We start from the raw sequence: 17,817 nt of genomic DNA, 5'->3' as shown, positions 1-17,817 counted from the left end.
CTAATGCCATGTTTGTTTCCACTCCCTCAAAAAAAGGAAAGAATGAAACCCAGACCCATTGCAATTTGCGCCAATTGCGTGGGCCTTGTTTACAGGGCCAGACAGCTTCGGAGAGTCCAGAGGCTCAATGGCCTGTCCCCTCCTGGCCACAGGGCCCAGTATCCCTGCTTTATGGAGAGTCACACTGCCGGGTCAGTGAGATGGGACTGGCCCAGCGTGCAAACTAGTGTCATTCCTAATTAGATGAAGGTGTTTGTGCTTTTGGGGACCCAGCCCCAAAGCCATCACATCCCAGATCTTGTAGGGAGGAGGGAAATAGCATCCCCTGAGAAGCCAGTCCACTGCAGTCTCCAGACGTGCACGCGCCCAGGCCTGTAAAGGCTGGTGATCCGCTAAGGGTCAGGTGCTGCCATTGGTTCACTCTGTCAAGCTGCCTGGCAGACCAGTGATCTGATGCCCATCTCTTTGCGGGGAGGCAGAAGTGAAGAAGTATGTGTGTGAGTGAGGTGAGTGAGGAAGGAGGAGAGCTGGCCCCATTGAGTGACAGATTTGCTAAGAGTTGGAGGAGAAGACCAATGTGACAAGGTGCTTTGTTACTAAGAGCTTCGTGAAGCCTTCCGCTGTTTCCTTCCTAGGGCCTTGCGTTTGCAGGATGAGCCCCTTAGCTCCTTCCCTCCCAGTGCTGCGGAATCTGGGCTGGTTCTCTTCTCCCTGGGAATCTTCCACCTGACCCCTTCCCCTGTCATACCCGTGTCTCCCTGCCCACCGCTCCTCTGAGCCTCTCACTTTTCCGGTAGTGTCCACCGGCACCAGCATGGAGACCCCACTCCTGGAGTGCCTCGGCAGCTTGGAGGTGCCACCTCCTGGTCGGGGTGCCCTGTGCCAGTCCCTTCTGCTGCTGCTCTCACTGGACTGCACAGGGGCGCTGGCAGAGGCCAGTGGGGTTTCCCGTGCCGCCTCCTCTGGAGGTGTTCAGGAGGCCTGGCTGTGATTCCTTCCCTGCACCCATGGCCAAGGCAACTATACTTCTCAACCTCCAGACCAGGACACTTTGAGAGTGAACGAGGCACTATTAAAAGTTACACAAGACAACAGGTGTTAAATGTGCATTCTGGCAAACCAGGTCTCAGGTCACCTTCCACACCCCGCTGTCTCTGTTTGAAAGCTGACGTCCCTGTTTGCAGTCCCTGTAGATCCAGAATGTCCCCTCTGCAGAACGGCCTCTGGCAACTTACGACACCCCCCTTCCCGCCCCCCCCCCAAACCTTGATGCCCTCTCCAGCCTGCACATCCAGGTGTGGCCTGCACTCCTGGGCCCTCCTTTGCCCTGTTCTCTCCCTCTCCTTTTCACTGATCTGTCCGTACAACAAACAATAAATACATCCTTCTTTTAAAATGTAAGTGTTTGAGCTACAGCGAAGGCCCCTTTGGCCTCTGTCACTGATGCAGTTTTCCTCTGTCACTCTGGAGGGAACCACTCTCGAGTCTGGAGTACGTCTTCTTTGTGTGTAAAGACACATCCTAGAACACTGTGCATGACTTTTAAATAAATTCTGGCACACAAGTCTGTCATTTTGAAGCCAGCTCATTTCCCTCAGCATGTCCTGGCTCTGTCTTTGTTACATATGAGTAGAATTTATTCCTTTAACTGCAGCATAATATTCTGTGATAGTATCTCTTTCATTGTCATGGAGCTGACTCCCAGAGTTTTTATTAATAAAACAGTGCTTTTTGAATATTTGTGTGCATGTCTCCACTAGGTCTGTCAGCCAGTAAAAGTGTGGAGTGCTGGTTGGGGCACCTGGGTGGCTCAGTCTGTTAAGTGTCCACCTTTGGCTCAGGTCATGATCTCGTGGTCCGTGAGTTCGAGCCCCGCGTCGGGCTCTGTGCTGACAGCTCAGAGCCTGGAGCCTGCTTCGGATTCTGTGTCTCCCTTTCTCTCTGCCCCTCCCCACTCACGCTCTGTCTCTCTCAAAAATAAATAAACATTAAAAAAAAAAAAAGTGTGGAGTGCTGGTTTTCACAGTGACAGATATGGAGAGGCAACTTCTATGGGTACCCCCTATGGGCAGGGCAGGGCAGGCAGCCTCCTGCATAGCCCTGCTCAGATCTGTGCTGGAAGGATGGGGAACAGGGAGAGACAGCTTCCTGTGCAACCACAGGTCCCTGTGAGCACCGTTTGGAGACTCACTGGGCCAGAGACCTTCCCATTCCTCCCCCCACTTTCTCTCAAGCGGAGGTTAGGTGTGAGAGGGCAAGTGCGGATGGAGCTGGCATTGGCTCCAGGAGGCCTGCGGGGCTGAGTCAGGGGGGCATGTCTGTCCCTGACACACAGAAGCAGCCAGTGTTAGAGTCCTGCTGTTTATCCACGGGAAGACCACTGGGCTCTGTTACCTGGCTGTCTTGCGGCTCCCGTCCAATGTCACTTTGGTGATCAGAAAAGCTCTTGAGCACTTGAGCACATCTGCTTTAGCGGTAGCCCGTGGAGGCGATGATTGCAGCGTTTCCCATCGCACAGATCGGGACCCCTGGCTGGCTAGCACTTGACCGTGTGCAGGGCAGATTCTCACCCAATCCCACGGGAGAGGCATTGCCATCCTTAGAGACACAGCAAGGGTCCAGACAGGTGACTTGCTAATGACCTTAGAGTGGAAGGTTCTGGTTCCATGCCCCACCCCTTCACTCCTTTGGCTGCCCCATCCAATTGCATATGCAGTGCTTGTCAGCCACAGTGCTGTGTGAGCATCACCTGGGTGACAGGGTGCAGTGGCTCTGTGCAGAAGAGCAGAGGCATGCCGGTGGAGGGAAGGGCTGAGGCTTCTCCCACTGGGGTCCCAAGTGGTTTCTGAATGGAGTGTGGAAAGGTTGCCTGTGGAGCTGGGGGTGGGGGAGCTAGAGCTGGGAGATGTGGCGTTCAGGTGTGCCAGCTGCTGCCACAGCCCCGGTGGGGGCAGGGAAGCTGGGGATGCCAGGCTTGGGATCTGTTCAGACATGCTTGAGGGGAGGGCATGGCTGGGGACAGCATCTGGTCCCCGATAGCATCATGGGTGTGAGGGAGACCGTGTGCTTCTGCCCGCCTCTGAACACTCAGGGTACGAGGACTGAGGAGTGAGGTGTCCCTGTCAGTCACATTTTAATGTCTCTGGGGCCAGGCCTCGTCTTCCATTAGGCACCATTTGTCTCTTAGTGGTTGGTGACACGTTGGTGCATCTCAGGATGGGTGAATCATGGTGGTCCGTGGGAAGTTCACGCTCAGGACCTTGGGAAGCGAGCGAGCTAAGAGACACACGTGGTGGCTCCCTGGCATCCAGCTGCAGGCCATCCCCTCCTGCCCACGTCCCTCTCCTCAGCCAGGGCCTGAGCCCCTGGGTCCTCCCTGCCTCCGTGTCCCCCTTTGTCTCATATCCACGCCGTCCTGCTTGTCACCATCTCACTCTGTGGGGCTGGCCAGGCCCGCAGATTTTCTCTCTGCCTCAGCTGTGAGTTCTCCACCAGGCAGCTGTGTCCAAAAATCTGTAGTCTGATCTGACCATGTAACTCCTTGCTCTGAGCATGGCCTGGGGTCCACTGTGTGACCTGCCCCTCCCCCGCCCCCCGCCCAGTGTTCTCTGTACCTGTGCTCCTGTGTGCTGCTGACCCTTTGCTCTCAGCCTGCCGAGTTCTCACCTTTCTGGGCTGGTCTACGGACTCCTGTGTACCCTGAAGGTCTCCTCAGAAACACCCTCCATCCTGCCCCCCCCTTTTTTTTTTTTTTTTAATTTTTTTTTTCAACGTTTATTTATTTTTGGGACAGAGAGAGACAGAGCATGAACGGGGGAGGGGCAGAGAGAGAGGGAGACACAGAATCGGAAACAGGCTCCAGGCTCTGAGCCATCAGCCCAGAGCCTGACGCGGGGCTCGAACTCACGGAGCGCGAGATCGTGACCTGGCTGAAGTCGGACGCTTAACCGACTGCGCCACCCAGGCGCCCCCATCCTGCCCCTTGAAGGCCTCAGAAGACCCTGCACGTCCCACAGCCCCGTCCGCCTGCCTGCCTGCCCAGCCACACCGGGAGCGCCTTCAAGGCCACGGTTGTGCTTTATCTGTGTATTTCTGTGAGAGGCAGTGGAGCATGTGGTGAAGAGCCAGTTTTTGGTTGCCAGGCTGCCTGGGCCCCAAACCCAGCTGTGTGACCTCAGGCAGAGTAGGTGACCTCATTGTGCCTTAACTTCCTCCCTGTAAAAAGGGGCAGATAGAGGCTGACCCCCTTGGACTATAATTTATAGAGCTGTGTGTAAGAATTTATTCTCTTTCTTTTTTCTGGTGTGTGTGTGTGTGTGTGTGTGTGTGTGTGTGTGTGTGTGTAGAAAGAAAGAATTTTTTAATAGAGTAGTGCCTAATTGGCCTTACTGAGGCTGTAAAGAACCCAGTTCTTCATAGTGCATCTTCCAAGCAAAGCTCCCACAACAAGCAGCGCCTGCAGGCTTATCACTGGGAGTGACAGACTGGGGGGGGGGGACACCCAGAGACCTCCTCCTGCTTGACGCGGGGGCAGTATCAGAGTTGCAGTGAGAAGACAGCCTTGGAAGAAAGGAGCCTGAGGTGCTGATCGGGGCTTAGAAAGCAGGGCTGCGACATTATGACAGGGCCTCTGGGTCAGGGTGGGGGGAGGGAGGCGCATGTGTGGTTTTTGGTGTTTGTGTGTTTTAGAGTCTTGGTCAGACCGTCAGACACGGGCTCCCTTTGGGTGTTGTTGGCAGACATACAGTTAGAGGAACTCAGGTCATGGGAGGGGGAGATTGCCGCGTATTACTGAAGAGGATGGGCTGGGCTCCCCCTGCACCCCAGTGCTCAGCGGTTTACCTACCCAGATTAAAAAAGATTCTGAGTCCAGATCCAACTTCAGGAGCAAAGGGCCTTGGTCGGTGATCAGTGAAGGGGAAGCGGGGTTTATCTCTCTATTCTTTTACTCACCCTGGTGGGAACCCAGTGTTAACGCCGAGAGGGAGGCAGAGGCAGAGCCCGTGCCCCTGTGGCAAGTGGCGGTTAGTGCCTTTTGGTGGAAAGACTTCTGCGTGGGGTCCCAGGGCACAGACGAGACCCAGAGCGGCTGGCCCTGCCCCACAGCAGGGTGCTACAGCAGAACCCGAGTTCTAGCCCAAGGCTGGTGCGGGTGGGGGAGGCAGTACCAGCAGCATGTGGAGGGGCTTTGGGAACCCCAGCCCAACTCAGCCCCCTCCACCGCACATCCCCAGAGCACCCCAAATTCGACGAGACAGGCTGAGCTTGGAGCTCCTCCCAAACCAATGTCTGGCACAGCAGGCCTCTGCCTGCCTCTTCCTTTTTGCCTCACAGTCCCCCTGTACCTCCCCCTTCCATGTCTGTGCATGCCTATGGCTCTGTACCCCCATTCTCCCCTCCCTGCAGTGCCTTCACTGGAGCCCTGCCGGTACACTCGCCTGTCTCCATCACCAGGATGGGACTCTCACTGCGGGCTTGAGGACAGTCCCCACCCCACCCCCACACAGAATTTGGCATATAGCAGGCACTGAGCGGGGATCAGATGAATGCCTGCCACCCCGAGAGGAGGCCCCAACCCAAGTCTTAGAGAAGCAGGGAGAAGTGAGAAGATCCCTTGGCCAGGAGTTTGTAGCAGTGTGTGAGTGGTTTTTTTCTGGCTCCTCTCACCTTACTGTGGGGTTCAGGGGCAGAAAAAGTAGTGTTTAGTACTTTAGTTGAAACGTGGTCCTGCTCTCCCCTCCCGTCGCTGCTGCAGTCCCACTCTGCTGCTTCAGGCAGGGCCCGCACACACTTTGCATCATGTCTGTGGTCTTTTTGTGAGATGTGTGGCATCTGTTTTGGAGGGGCAGAGACTCCAGCCCGTCTGTGAGTTGAAGAGGCTGCCAGTAGATAAGGCAAAGGCTCTGGGCGGGGGGATCAGTGTTGCCCACCGTGGAAAAAGGCTTTGTGGGTTTGGAGGTGAACATGTTTTATTTTCACAGCTGTGCATCTATTGTAATGGCACTAGAAAAAATATAACTCGTTGCCCAAAGGCCAGTTACTATTGCTTAGGACAGGAGTGAAGTGGGGACAATGTAAAGGACACGCCTTCAGGTGCCCTAGGAGCCCTGGCCTGACTAGCAGTCTCTCTACAAGGCTTCTTCCTGCTTCAGGGTCCAGGGGAGTGCTGACCCCCTCCAGGAGCTTTCTGGGGATGTGTGTGGGGCTCTGGAGGTTTGAGTGGGACCTGGGATTTGGTATCAGTTGTTTTCCCGGTCCATGTACTGTATTTTTTATTACTTCTGTTTTGTTTATTGTAGTCATTACTTCTATTCATTAACAGTGTCTGAGTTTCCAGCTACTGCTGAACTTACTATATCTAATATGTCTGTCATCTTAGCACATTTTCTCCCTTAGAGTTAGTCCTAATGCTTATTACAGGTGATCAGTGTAGCGTGGCAGGCCTGATACGCTGGTGTCGGAAGTGAGGTTGTCTTCATCATTGGTGCCGCAGGTGACCTGGGAGCTGTGGACCGTGGGGTCACAGGGTAGCAGGGTGGCAAGGTAGGGGCCCAGGTCTGGAATATCCCAGGAGACTGGGACCGTTATCTAGTGCCGTGCAGCTTGCACAGTTTGGCAGTCATCACAGGGTATGCAGAGGATGTTAATTGTTGATGTGACTTCTCAATGGTAACAAGTTTTGTGAATTCTACTTGCTGTGTTGGGGGAGAGAAAAACAGGGTTATGGTGCAGGGTGCGCTATCAGCAGGTGCTGCTGAGGTAATGAAGACTATGAGGCAGGCTGGGTCCCCTCACCTTTGTGTCCCCAGAACCCACATGGGACCTGGATCAAAGGGATAGTTTGTGTTTGGACTGGCCTGGGGCTGGGACGGGCCTGGGCTCTGGGAGCCCCAAGGAGGCAGCTTAAAAAGAGCCTCAGAAAGTGGCCATGCAATGATGCTGCAAGACTATGGGACGGATAGTGGCTGCAAGGCACCGAGTCGCCCACATAGTTGGGTACCTCTGTGTGCAAGCGGGAACTGGAGAGGACAGACTCGGGGAAGGCAGTTTCAGTGTCCTTTCTCCAGCGTTTTCCAGTGGCAGTTTTTGAAAATGAGCTTGTTCTAATGCTTGCCTATGCGTGCTTGTCCTAGCTGGTTGCTTCCAGTTTCTCATCATAAATGTATGGGCATTAAACTACAAGGGGAAGTCAGCTTCTTGCTTGCAAAGAAATAGATTGCCACAATGGACTTTTAAAAGTGGAAATGTTGGAGAATTTGTTACACCGGGATATAGTATATAGGGTAGCAGCACCAGAGCCCTTAGATTTGGAGTCAGACAGGTGTGGGTTCAGATCTTGGCTCACCTGGTCTGGCCTTGGGTGAGGGTCTCTGTCTCTTCATCTGTGAAAAGAGAATTAAACTTGCCTTTGAGGTTGCTTTGAATAGAGATTGTGTTTGTAAGCCAGTAGTGCTGGGCACAGAGTTGGGAACAGCGGCTGGGGTTGTCATCCCAGGCTGTGGCTCACCCACTGTACGTAGGTCCTAAAAATACCCAGAGCTCCTGGAGAAAGAGCCAGACACTTCATTGTCCGGGCAATGCCTGATGGAGTGCTCAGGGGCTCATGCTTGCCATCCTCATGGGCCCAGGGGTATTTGTTACCTCTGACGTCCCCATTAGTGAGCACGAACGGGCCATCCTCTTGTTGCGTGGTTTACAGGATGCAGACTGCGTGGTGGGGTTGCTGTCCTCTTGTGGAGTTTGAATCTGCATTGCCTTAGGTTGGCCCAGTTTGTGGCTAGTTTTCAGGTTTGGGGTTGTAGTGTGCTGTGCCACATAGCGGTCACCGGCCGAGAGGTGGGCAGACGGGAAGGGACAGCAAGCTGTCATCCCCCATTCAGGGCCTCACTTTGCCCAAGACACCCAGATGAGTCTCTAGAGATCCCACCCCAGATCCTGCTACCCCCGTTCCTTTTTGGAGGGGTGCAAGAGAGTGATGGCAGGCGGCTAGATCTGCTCCAGTTACTTCCATTTCAAGCCTCCTGGCCAGCCCACATTCCAGGAATATCCCCAGCCCTTTGCCGTTGTGTCCATGCAGGTGTGTCATAGCCCCACTAGGTAGGGTGACGGTCTCACTGATAATGTGCCTGTCTCCCCAGCAGCCGAGCAGTGGGTGGGCGGAGCCCAGTTCTTCTCCCTGTATGTCTGTGCAAGGAGGTGGGTTCAGTGCCAAACCTGGAGGATTGTCTGTCCTGGGTCCCCTTTCCTTCCCCTGCTGGCACCCCTATCTGGAGACACACTGCCATACTTGTGCAGAGTCGATGGATAGATGACAAGAGTAGGATAGCAGCCCTGACAGCCTGTGTGCAGCTTTGCCCGGCAGGTGGGCCCACCTCTTTGGGACACTTTGCTTTCTCCTCCCCTAGCAAAGGGGTCACTGCATTGTGTAAGCCGAGAATCAAAAACAGTTGCGGCGGTACCCGTTGCCATTAAAGTATTTGGACCCTTGGAGCAAATTTTAACACCTGGGGGTTTATTCCTAAGGAAAAAAAAAATGAGAGAAGGAAGTTGTATGTTTGAAGATGTTCATTGCAACATTGGTTGCAATCAGAGAACCTGGAAGGAGATGGAATGTCCAGCAGTTGGAGAAGGTCAGGGAAATTATGAGGCATTGATGAAATATTTAGCTGTTAAACGTGATCATTATGAAGATTATGTAGCAATAAGAGGAAGTGAGAGTTAAATGAAAAGAGAAAATAGCATCTGTAATGCAATTTCAACTACGTAATTGTCACTGTTTCTGGACAAGTGCCAGAAAGTCACCCACAGAAACGTTGCCACGGCTCAGGTCAGTGGGAATGCAAGGGGCTCAGGGGAGACAGTGCTGCAGAGTTTGGCCTTTGGGGTCAGACCTGAGCCATGATGTTGGTATCTATCTCTCGGGCTTTTGGGAGTTCGAGAGGGCACACATGTGACAAAGGTGGTGGCTCAGAAGATGCTCTCAGAGGAGAGGAAAACCAAAGGGACCAAGGAGACTCAGGGCATAAAAAGTTATGGAGCCAGGGGGCGCCTGCGTGTCTCAGTTGGTAAAGCATCCAACTTCGGCTCAGGTCGTGATCTCACGGTTTGGGAGTTCAAGCCCCACGTCGGGCTCTGTGCTGACAGCTCAGAGCCCGGAACCTGCTTTGGATTCTGTATCTCACCCCCTCTCTCTGCCCCTCCCATGCTCATGCTCTGTCTGTCTCTGTCTCTCAATAATAAATAAATGTTAAAAAAAATTTAAAAAGTTACGGAGCCATATGCTGGCACACTCAGACAAAGCACCTGACACAGTTGGCTAAAGAGGTGGGCTCAGGCCCACCATATCTGGGGGTTGAAATGAGGGTGTAAAGACCACACGCTTAAGGGGTTAGTGCGGGTGGGTTTACTGGGAGGCGCAGTGCCTGCCAGAGGGGAGGGTAAGGGGGGCTAGCGGGCGTTGGGCTTGCCTCTTTCCAGGGGTGCTCCTGCTCCCAGCACACAAGCCTTGCAGGAGCAGGGTCCAACAAGCGGGGGCGGGGGGGGTGCCCAGTGGCCCGTGGATACCCCGAGTGCCTCTGAGATGCGGAAGAAGAGCCTCCAGGTGGGCGGTTGGAGTGTGGATGGAACACCAGGGCTTGCAATGCAGATACGAAGCGCGTAAGGTGGGACCGTGCAGGAAGTCCAGGAAGCTCCGAGACGAGATGTGGAGACAGAAGGAAAGGATGTGGGGCTGGGGCTTGAGGAGCTCTGGGTGGAGGGAGATGAGGCCGCAGGGCGGGTGCCGGACGAGCTGTGAAGAGAGAGCAGGGGAGGCAGAGCGGGCAGCCCCTCTTCAGCTCTGCTGACAGGTTGCCCAGGCAAAGCTGTTTGGGTGCTCGTTTGGGTGCTCAGTGTGGTGGCAGGTAAGCTCCTCTGTGGTGTTACCATAGGTTGCAGTCAAATCCCTCCTTCTCTCTCTTCCCCTAATTGCGCTCCTGCATTTTTTTGCTGTGGCCGACGTGTTTGGTTACCCAATTGTATGGTGAGGATGAAAAGGGGAAAAAACAGGCTCAAGAAAATACGTCAGAAAATAGGTTTAAAATATTGAGGAAGTGATGTTAGCAAATGATACGTAAAAGGAAATACGGTGCATGGTGAAATCCTCTTTGTTCCCAGTGCCCCTCAGTGTTCTTTGCGTGCACTTAAGACCAGGAAAAGCCGCTGCAGGGCTTGTCCCGGAGTCCAGCCGGGACCCTGCTGTCCTTGGACCTTGGTAAAGGGGACCATGGGACTCGCTGCGGGCTCTGTCCTCCGCCCGTCAGCCATGGGGTGGGCTCCTGGCCTCAGGGTCAGCTTGGCCGCTGCTTCCCCTGCTGTGAGATGCAGGTAGTTTGGAGCAAGACAGGAAGTGCTGCGGGAGTCCGCGCCGGCCCAGTGAGGCCTCCAGCAGCGAAGGCTGGCAGGAAGCAGTTGATTTGGCTCTTGGTGGCATGTGGCCTCCGGAGCTGTCGTGACCCTCCACTGTGCCCTCATCCTTTACCAGCAACCTCCCACTCATCCGCCATGGCAAGCAGTGCCGCCACCCAGCAGATAATGCTGTCACCGCTGTCACCAAGCCACCGTGGTGGATTGTGATGTTTGGTTTCTCTGTTCCTTTTATGTCTGGCTTTGCAGAAACCTCACACGGCTTCTTCTCCTTCCTTATGTAACCCTTTGGAATAATTCCAGGGTTGCCAAGAAGGTAAGTTGGAGAAAATATTTGTGGTTGTGGTAACTTCCAGGCCACTGTATTGAAAACGAAAGATTCTCCCCAAAGCCCTTGAGTCCTGCTGAGCAAATACGCTCGCCTGGAGGAGCAACAAAGTCTGTGCCGCCACAGCCTCAGGGGACGGGGAATTGCCAGCCTCCTCCTGCTCTGGCCTTGGCTTTCCCTCTGCCTCCCCACCCCCCCCCCCCCCCCCCCCCCGCCAGGCAGTGGTGCCTTTTGCCTTGTGGCAGGGGACTTGTGCTTTTCTCCTTGCGGGAGCCTGGCGGTAGGTGGAGTGTGGACGGGTGGGCATCTGTGGCAGAGGCAGCACCAGCTTGGTGCAGGCTGACCGGTCAAGTCCTGGGCGAGGTTCAGCTGAGTGTGAGGTGTGTGAGTTTTTATTTTAGTTGACTTAATGTTTTCAGAACTGAGGGTTTGGTGATGTTCTCACAGCTGCTACCTTTTGAACCAGGTATGTTCCTCCAAGGCAGTGGTATGTAAAGCAGTTGACTGGAACCTGGGAAGTATCCTCTCCCCTTGCGAAATGTCACTGGTGTTGTAATCGGTCGTTGGCCCAGCCCACAGAAGCTACTTGGTCCTTGTTGGAGCTGAAGCAGAATTCTTTCAGAAACCCTGGGTGACGGTGCTTCCTACTGTTTGCCTGCTGCCCCTTCTTTTCACCCTTCTGTTGCTGCTGAGCCCCAGGTCACACTTGACGGTGCTAACTAAGGGTCTAGCTCAGCTGTCTGGAGGGAGAGTCAGGATTCCAGACAGATTTGGTCACAGGAGCTTAGTTCCCATTGGAGAAAACCATGCAGAGGTGGGAGGGAAAAGAAACCTCAGACATATAGAGGCTATTTTCTTGTCAGGAGGATGGATACCAGTCGTTGCTCACGCCATTGTTTAGGGAAGAACAGACGGACTGTCGTTCGCCTAAGATTTTCTGTAGATGTTGGGGCGGCTGGGTGGCTCAGTCGGTTGAGCGTCCGACTTCGGCTCGGGTCATGATCTCACGGTCCGTGGGTTTGGGTCCCGCGTCGGGCTCTGTGCCTACAGCTCGGAGCCTTGGAGCCTGCTTCCGAGTCTGTGTCTCTGTCTCTCTCTGCCCCGCCCCCACACTCACTGTGTCTCTCAAAGAAAACAAAAAAAAAATTAAAAAAAAAAAAAAAGATTTTCTGTAGATGTTCGTGGCCATGGCCTTTCTTCCATGTGAGCATGGGAAGGCGGCCCCCTCCCTTGGGTCTCCGGTTGAAGAATGGCAAAACCGTGAGGACAGGCTGAGGAGGGCACATGTCCTTAAGTTCAGCCTTTGGTGGCTGCTAAGCCTTTGATTTCACAACCTGTGAGACGCTGTCACCGAGCTTCAGCCATAGTGTGTCCCCCTGAGGGCTGGGGCCCTGTTCTAAGCCACAGATCACCTATTTTAAGCCACAGTTCAGATTCACAGTGTGTTGGATGCACAGGTGTTTGTAGGGGCATGTAGAATGTCCCAGAAAGAAAAGCTGATGTTTATTGGTGCCTCCTGGAGCCTTGTTACATGCAACATCGAATTTGTTGTCTTTATGATACCGGTGGGATGACCAGGCGTGAGCCTCTTCATTTTAGTGAGGGGAGAAGGAACTTGCAGCTCCGCCTTCCACCCCCAGGGAGGTCTGGGGGCGCTGATGCCTCCCCTGCAACAAAAAAGTGTTCTTGCTCTTTGCCTACTGCCCCTTCTTTTCACCCATCTTGTTGCATGCATCATCTCCCTCCACAGTTGTTTTACAGCTTTATTGAAGTAGAATTGACCTATAGTAAACTGCACGTTGAAAGTGTGTAATTTGATATATTTTGACCTATATACCTCTGAGAAACTATCACCACAAGCAGGGTAATAAACATATCCATCATTTCCAGAAGTTTCTTTTCGTACCTTTGTAATCTTCCCTCTAGTCTGTCTCAGTCCCAGGCAACTGCTGATCTGCTTTCTGTCACTGTAGAATTTGCTTGCCTTTCCTAGAATTTTGTGAAATCATGCACTATGTGCTGTTTTTTGTTTTATTTTGGTCTGGGTTCTTCTTTCATTCAGCATATTTTCAGATTCATGCATCTGAAAACTCTATGTCAAGAGTTCATTCTTTTTTGTTGCTTTTTGAATACTGAGCAAGATCCGTTACTTCATCCTATGGATATAGTACAGTTCACTTAGCTACCCCCTGTGTTGATGGACTTCCGGGTTAAGAATCTGCCCACATGTCTTCCGAGGTGATTATACCACATGATAACTTCCAGCAGTGTATGAGAATTCCTGTCACTTCACATCTTGGCCAGCACTTGGTGTGGTCAGCCTTTTTCACGTTAGCTCTTCTAATAGTTTTGTAGTGATGGTTTTAAGCATTTTCCTAATGACTAATAATGCTGAGCATCTCTTCATGTGTTTATTTCCCATGCATGTCTTTTCTATGAAAGATTTGAATATTCAAACCACTTTTCCTTTTTTTTTTTTTTGGAATTGGGTTCTTTGCCTACTCATTGAGTTGAAAGAGGTTTTTTAAAATGTATTCTAGATGCAAGTCCATTCTTAGATATGTGATTCATATATATTTTCAACCTGTCTGTGGCTTGCCCCCCCCCTTTTTTTCATAATAGTGTCACGTTTTGAAGAGCAAAGATTTTCAGTTTTGATGAAATCCACTTTATGTTTTCTCTAAATTTTATGCTTTTTCTGTTATATTTTTAGTCCTTCCCAAGCCCAAGGTCACTAGTATTTTCTTCCCGTGTTTTCTTCTAGATGTTCTATAGTTTTAACTCTTACATTTAGGTTTATGATCTATCTTGTGTTAATGTTTGTATATCTTGTGAGGTAGAGGTCAAGGATTTTTTACTTGTTGTTTGCATACGGCTATCCAATTATTCTAGCACTGTTAATTGAAAGATTATTCATTCCCCCATTGAATTGTCTTAATACCTTTGTTAAGAATCAGTTGACCATGAATGTGTGGGTCTGTTAATGGATTCTGTTCTGTTCCCATTGGTCTGTTTGTCTGTCTTTACTGTTAGTACCACATTGTCTTAATTATAATCTTCTGATTTTCTTTTTTTTCCAATTTCTTGGCTATTCTAGGACCTGTGTGATTCCATATACGTTTTAGAATCAACTTACCAGTTTCTCTAAAAGACCCTGCTGGAATTTGGTTGGGATTGCATTGACTGTGTAGATCAGTTTGGGGGAGAAATGGCATCTTAACACTATTGACTCTTCCAGTCCATTAACTGTGTGTATCTCTCCGATTATTGATGCTTCTTTTAATTTTTCTCAGCCATATTTTGCACTTTTCACTGTTGAAGGCTTTCATGTCTTTTGTCAGATGTATCCTTAGGTACTTTATATTTTTAATTGCTATTATAAATGGAATTGGGCTTTTTAATGTTTATTTATTTTGAGAGAGAGCACATATGCAGGTGCATGCACGGGGGAGGGGCAGAGAGAGGGGGGAGAGAGAGACTGCCAAGCAGGCTCGATGCTCAGCACGGAGCCTCATGCGGGGCTTGATCTCACAAATATGAGGTCAGGACATGAGCTGAAATCAAGGGTTGGGTGTTGAACCAACTGAGCCACCCAGGTACCCCTGGAATTGGTTTTTTAAAATTTCATTTTCTGAATGAAAATGCATATAGAAGTACAGTCGAATTTTATATTGAACTTGTATCCTGCAGCCTTGCTAAATTCACTTGTTCTGGTAACTTTTTTGGAGATGCTTTAAGATTTTCAATATAGACTTCTGTTATTTGTGAATAAAGACCATTTTACTTCCTTCTTTCCAATCTAGATGTCCTTTTTGTTGTTGTTGTTGTTGTTGTTTTCCCCTTTTTCTTGCCTTATTACATTGACTGGAACCTCCTGACAAGACTGAATAGAACATATCCTTGTCTTGTACCTGTTAGGGGGAAACATGGAGCCATTCACCATCAAATATGATGTTAGCCGTGGATATTGTCAAAACACTTTGTCAGACCAAGGAGGTTCTCTTCTGTTCCTAGTTTGCTCAAAGTTTTTATCAGGAAGACATGCCCAATTTGGTCAAATATTTTTTCCATATCTTTTGAAACAATCACAAGGCTTTTTCATTTTTAGCCTCTTAATATGGCAAGTTACTTTGATTTTAAAATGTTATCTGCCACTCTCCCCCCTCCTCTAATTTCTAGTTTTCTTTGGTATCTTCTTTCCTGGGTTAGGCGTGAAGACTTTCCTTACCTTAATTGTTCCATTGCCCTCCTTCAAGCCGGCTGTCGTTTTCTGCCCAGGTCACCTGTATACTTGCTAATGGCCTGTTGCATGGAATCAGGCATGGGCTGACTGCCCAGAATTAACAGCTTAGGTCAGAACTGAACCTGTGGCCAGGTGTTTAATGGGTGCCCTGGCTTCCATGCTGGGGAAACAGCATAATACCTACTTGGGGGTGTGTGGCCTCAAAAGAGGCCATGGTGTATGGTAAGAGACATATGCCCAGCACAGTGCTGGCCAGCAGTGCCCAGGCAGTAGGTGCTGCCTGCCTGTCTCTCTAGTAACGTTCAAGCTTCCTTCTTCTTGGGGACACTGAGCTGCGGACTTACTCCTTCCCTGGAAGCTGCAGAGCACACTTGACCTCCCCAGACCTGACCTCTGCCGGGGGCAGGAGTGTGTGGACACGTTTCTCTGTGAGCTTTGAAGCAGAGGTATGCTTCAAAGAACAAGTGAATTTAGCAGGTAGCCGGGGCTTGTGCGGCAATTCTCTGCGGGACCTCAGAGTGGTCTGTGCCACTGTGGGGGAGCCAGGGACTGACTCTCCAGTGCCTTCTCCTCCTCTTCAACCCCGCAGCTCTGGCATCAGTTTCTGGGACAGGATGGCCTTTAGGATCATCCAGAAGGGCGCCGGTTGTGAGCTTTACATTTTACGGAATGCACGTGCAATGATTGCATCTTAGTTACCCCTCACCCGGGTCCAGGAATAGAGCATTTGTTTCCCCAGAAGCCACCCTTGCTCCCTGTCTTAGCAGCTCCCCATCCCCAGCTTCCCTGACTTTGGTCACCACTGAGAAGTTTTGCCTGCTTGGGAGCTTTCAATCCAATGTAGAATGCATTCTTTTCTACTGGACTTTTTCACTGGACACTGTGTTGAGATTTATCTTTAATGTTGTGCGTAGCAGCAGTTTGTTCATTCCACACTAAATGGATAGACCGTGATTTGGGCATCCATGATGCTGTTGACGGCCATTCAGGTGGTTTTTAGTTGGGGCTGTTCTGAATACGTTCTCCATGCGTGGGTGTTCACATTTCTGTTGGTATGTGCCTCAGAGTGGAATCGCTGGGTCACGGGCTATGCGTGTCCATCCTTATATGACATTTGACACAATGTACAGATTCACCTTTCTGTTCCATGGGTGACTGTGTCCTTGGTTCTCTCCACGGTGGCCCTGTTACAGGACTGCCTGCTGAGAAAGTCCCTGCGCCCACTGTGGTTCCTCCAGCTCCACACAGATACACAGAGCCCTTGAGCTGTAGGGCAATAGGTGAGGGGTCTTGGGCCCAAGTGTAGGAGGTGACTCCTTTCTGAGCGCTACTGTGTGCCAGGCAGCATCCTAGACGTCCGTGTGTGTTTCTTGTTCCCCTTCTAGGAGCCTGTAGGAAGCCTCTGTCATCCTCCCACTTAGTGGCTAAGGAAACAGCCGAGTGGGCTGGGTGGGTGGGCAGGATCAGAGGCCATCCACTGACCTCCGGTGCAGTCTTCTCTGGTGCTTTCTGCCCTGGAGCACTTGATATGGAGTTCGTGGCCTAATGGGCTGAGGTGGTGTCCTGGCTGATGGCTACCATCCAGTTTAGGACAGGCACACCTTCATTAGTTACGTTTAAACCCTGGTGGGTTTGCTGATCTCAGATTCCTATTTAAAAGGAGACGAGGGGGCACCTGGTGGCTCATAGGGTGGAGTGTCTGACTTCGGCTCTGGTCATGATCTCATGGTTCGTGGGTTCCAGCCCCGCGTCGGGCTCTGCGCTGACAGCTGGGAGCCTTCTTGGGCTTCATTCTCTCTCCCTCTCCCTCTCCCTCTCCCTCTCCCTCTCCCTCTCCCTCTCCCTCTCCCTCTCCCTCCCCCTCCCCCTCCCCCTCCCCCTCCCCCTCCCCCTCCCCCCTCCCCCTCCCCTTGCCCCAACCCCACTTGCATTTTCTCTCTCTCTCTCTCTCTCTCTCTCTCTCTAAGATAAATAAATAAGCTTTAAAAAAAATAAATAAAAGGAGACAAGAGCTCCTTGATACCTAACCCGGAGACTTGCCAAATGACTTAACCAGTGTGGCCCCCACTCAGGAAAGTGAGGGCCACCAGACCCTGAATGCTATGCACATGTTACACACTCTTACTGCTAACCAGGGGCATCTTGGACTTCCTGTGTGGCGTGGTCACTTTTGCCCAGCCTACTCCTCCTTTTTAAAAGCACTCTCTGGATGTAGCCGCAGTTCCGGTCCCCCTGCACCTGGGCTCCTGGCCGTTCAGGTGAGCCTTGGTTGTGGTGCTTCCCTTTTGCTTCTGTTGTTGCCTCTGGCCGTCTCCATCCACACCTCAGGCCTGGGCCACACTTGCCTTCCTGCATACTCCAGGCCTGCCGTAGTTGCTTAGGAAGCAACTGCTGACTTGTTGGGGGAATTCTGGAGTATTCTTGGCTCCCAAGATCCTATAGCAGCCCAGGTTGGTAGACTGGTAGCCTGGCACCATGCTGGGCACTGCACTGCCTGAAGGGATCTCAGAGACCACAGAGCAGGCTGGTGGTGGGTAGGCAGGGTGCACCTGACCTGCCTCCCCCCCCCCCCCCCCCCCCGTGGGCACAGTCTCTCAGGACGGTGGTCAGCACACCCGTTCTGGGTCTGCAGAGATGATGTGTGGTTTTCCCAGCATTTCCCTCGGGCTTCCCTGCTCATGGGGAGGAGCTGGGCTGACTGGTGGCTGCTCTCGCTTCAGTCCAAATTGGGCCAACAGTAGAGGCCAGGTTCAGCCCCGTGGCATCTGTGCACAGCTCCCCCGCCTGGCCCTTTCCCGCCCAGCCCCACCACCGGGTGTTTCACGTGGCAGTGCTGGAGCGC

At 51.9% G+C, this 17,817-nt stretch overlaps 1 protein-coding gene across 3 annotated transcripts in view; it reads left to right on the top strand.

Moving 5' to 3' along the window:
- Window positions 1-17,817, top strand: part of MED26 (mediator complex subunit 26) — a 52,774-nt gene that overhangs the window by 19,699 nt on the left and 15,258 nt on the right. Inside the window, exon 1 of one of the 3 annotated variants that reach the window (XM_047094562.1) lies at window positions 9,545-10,252. The exons of 1 other annotated variant lie outside the window; for it this stretch is intronic. The gene's annotated coding sequence lies outside the window, so the exon portion shown is untranslated. One more of the 3 variants, XM_047094560.1, reaches the window with a different exon arrangement.

The sequence above is a fragment of the Lynx rufus genome, unplaced genomic scaffold (genome assembly GCF_022079265.1).
Source record: "Lynx rufus isolate CCGP_SWC_20201006 ecotype Redwood Valley unplaced genomic scaffold, mLynRuf1.p SCAF_4, whole genome shotgun sequence".
Taxonomy (NCBI): domain Eukaryota; kingdom Metazoa; phylum Chordata; class Mammalia; order Carnivora; family Felidae; genus Lynx; species Lynx rufus.
This window is presented reverse-complemented; position numbering and strand designations above follow the sequence as displayed.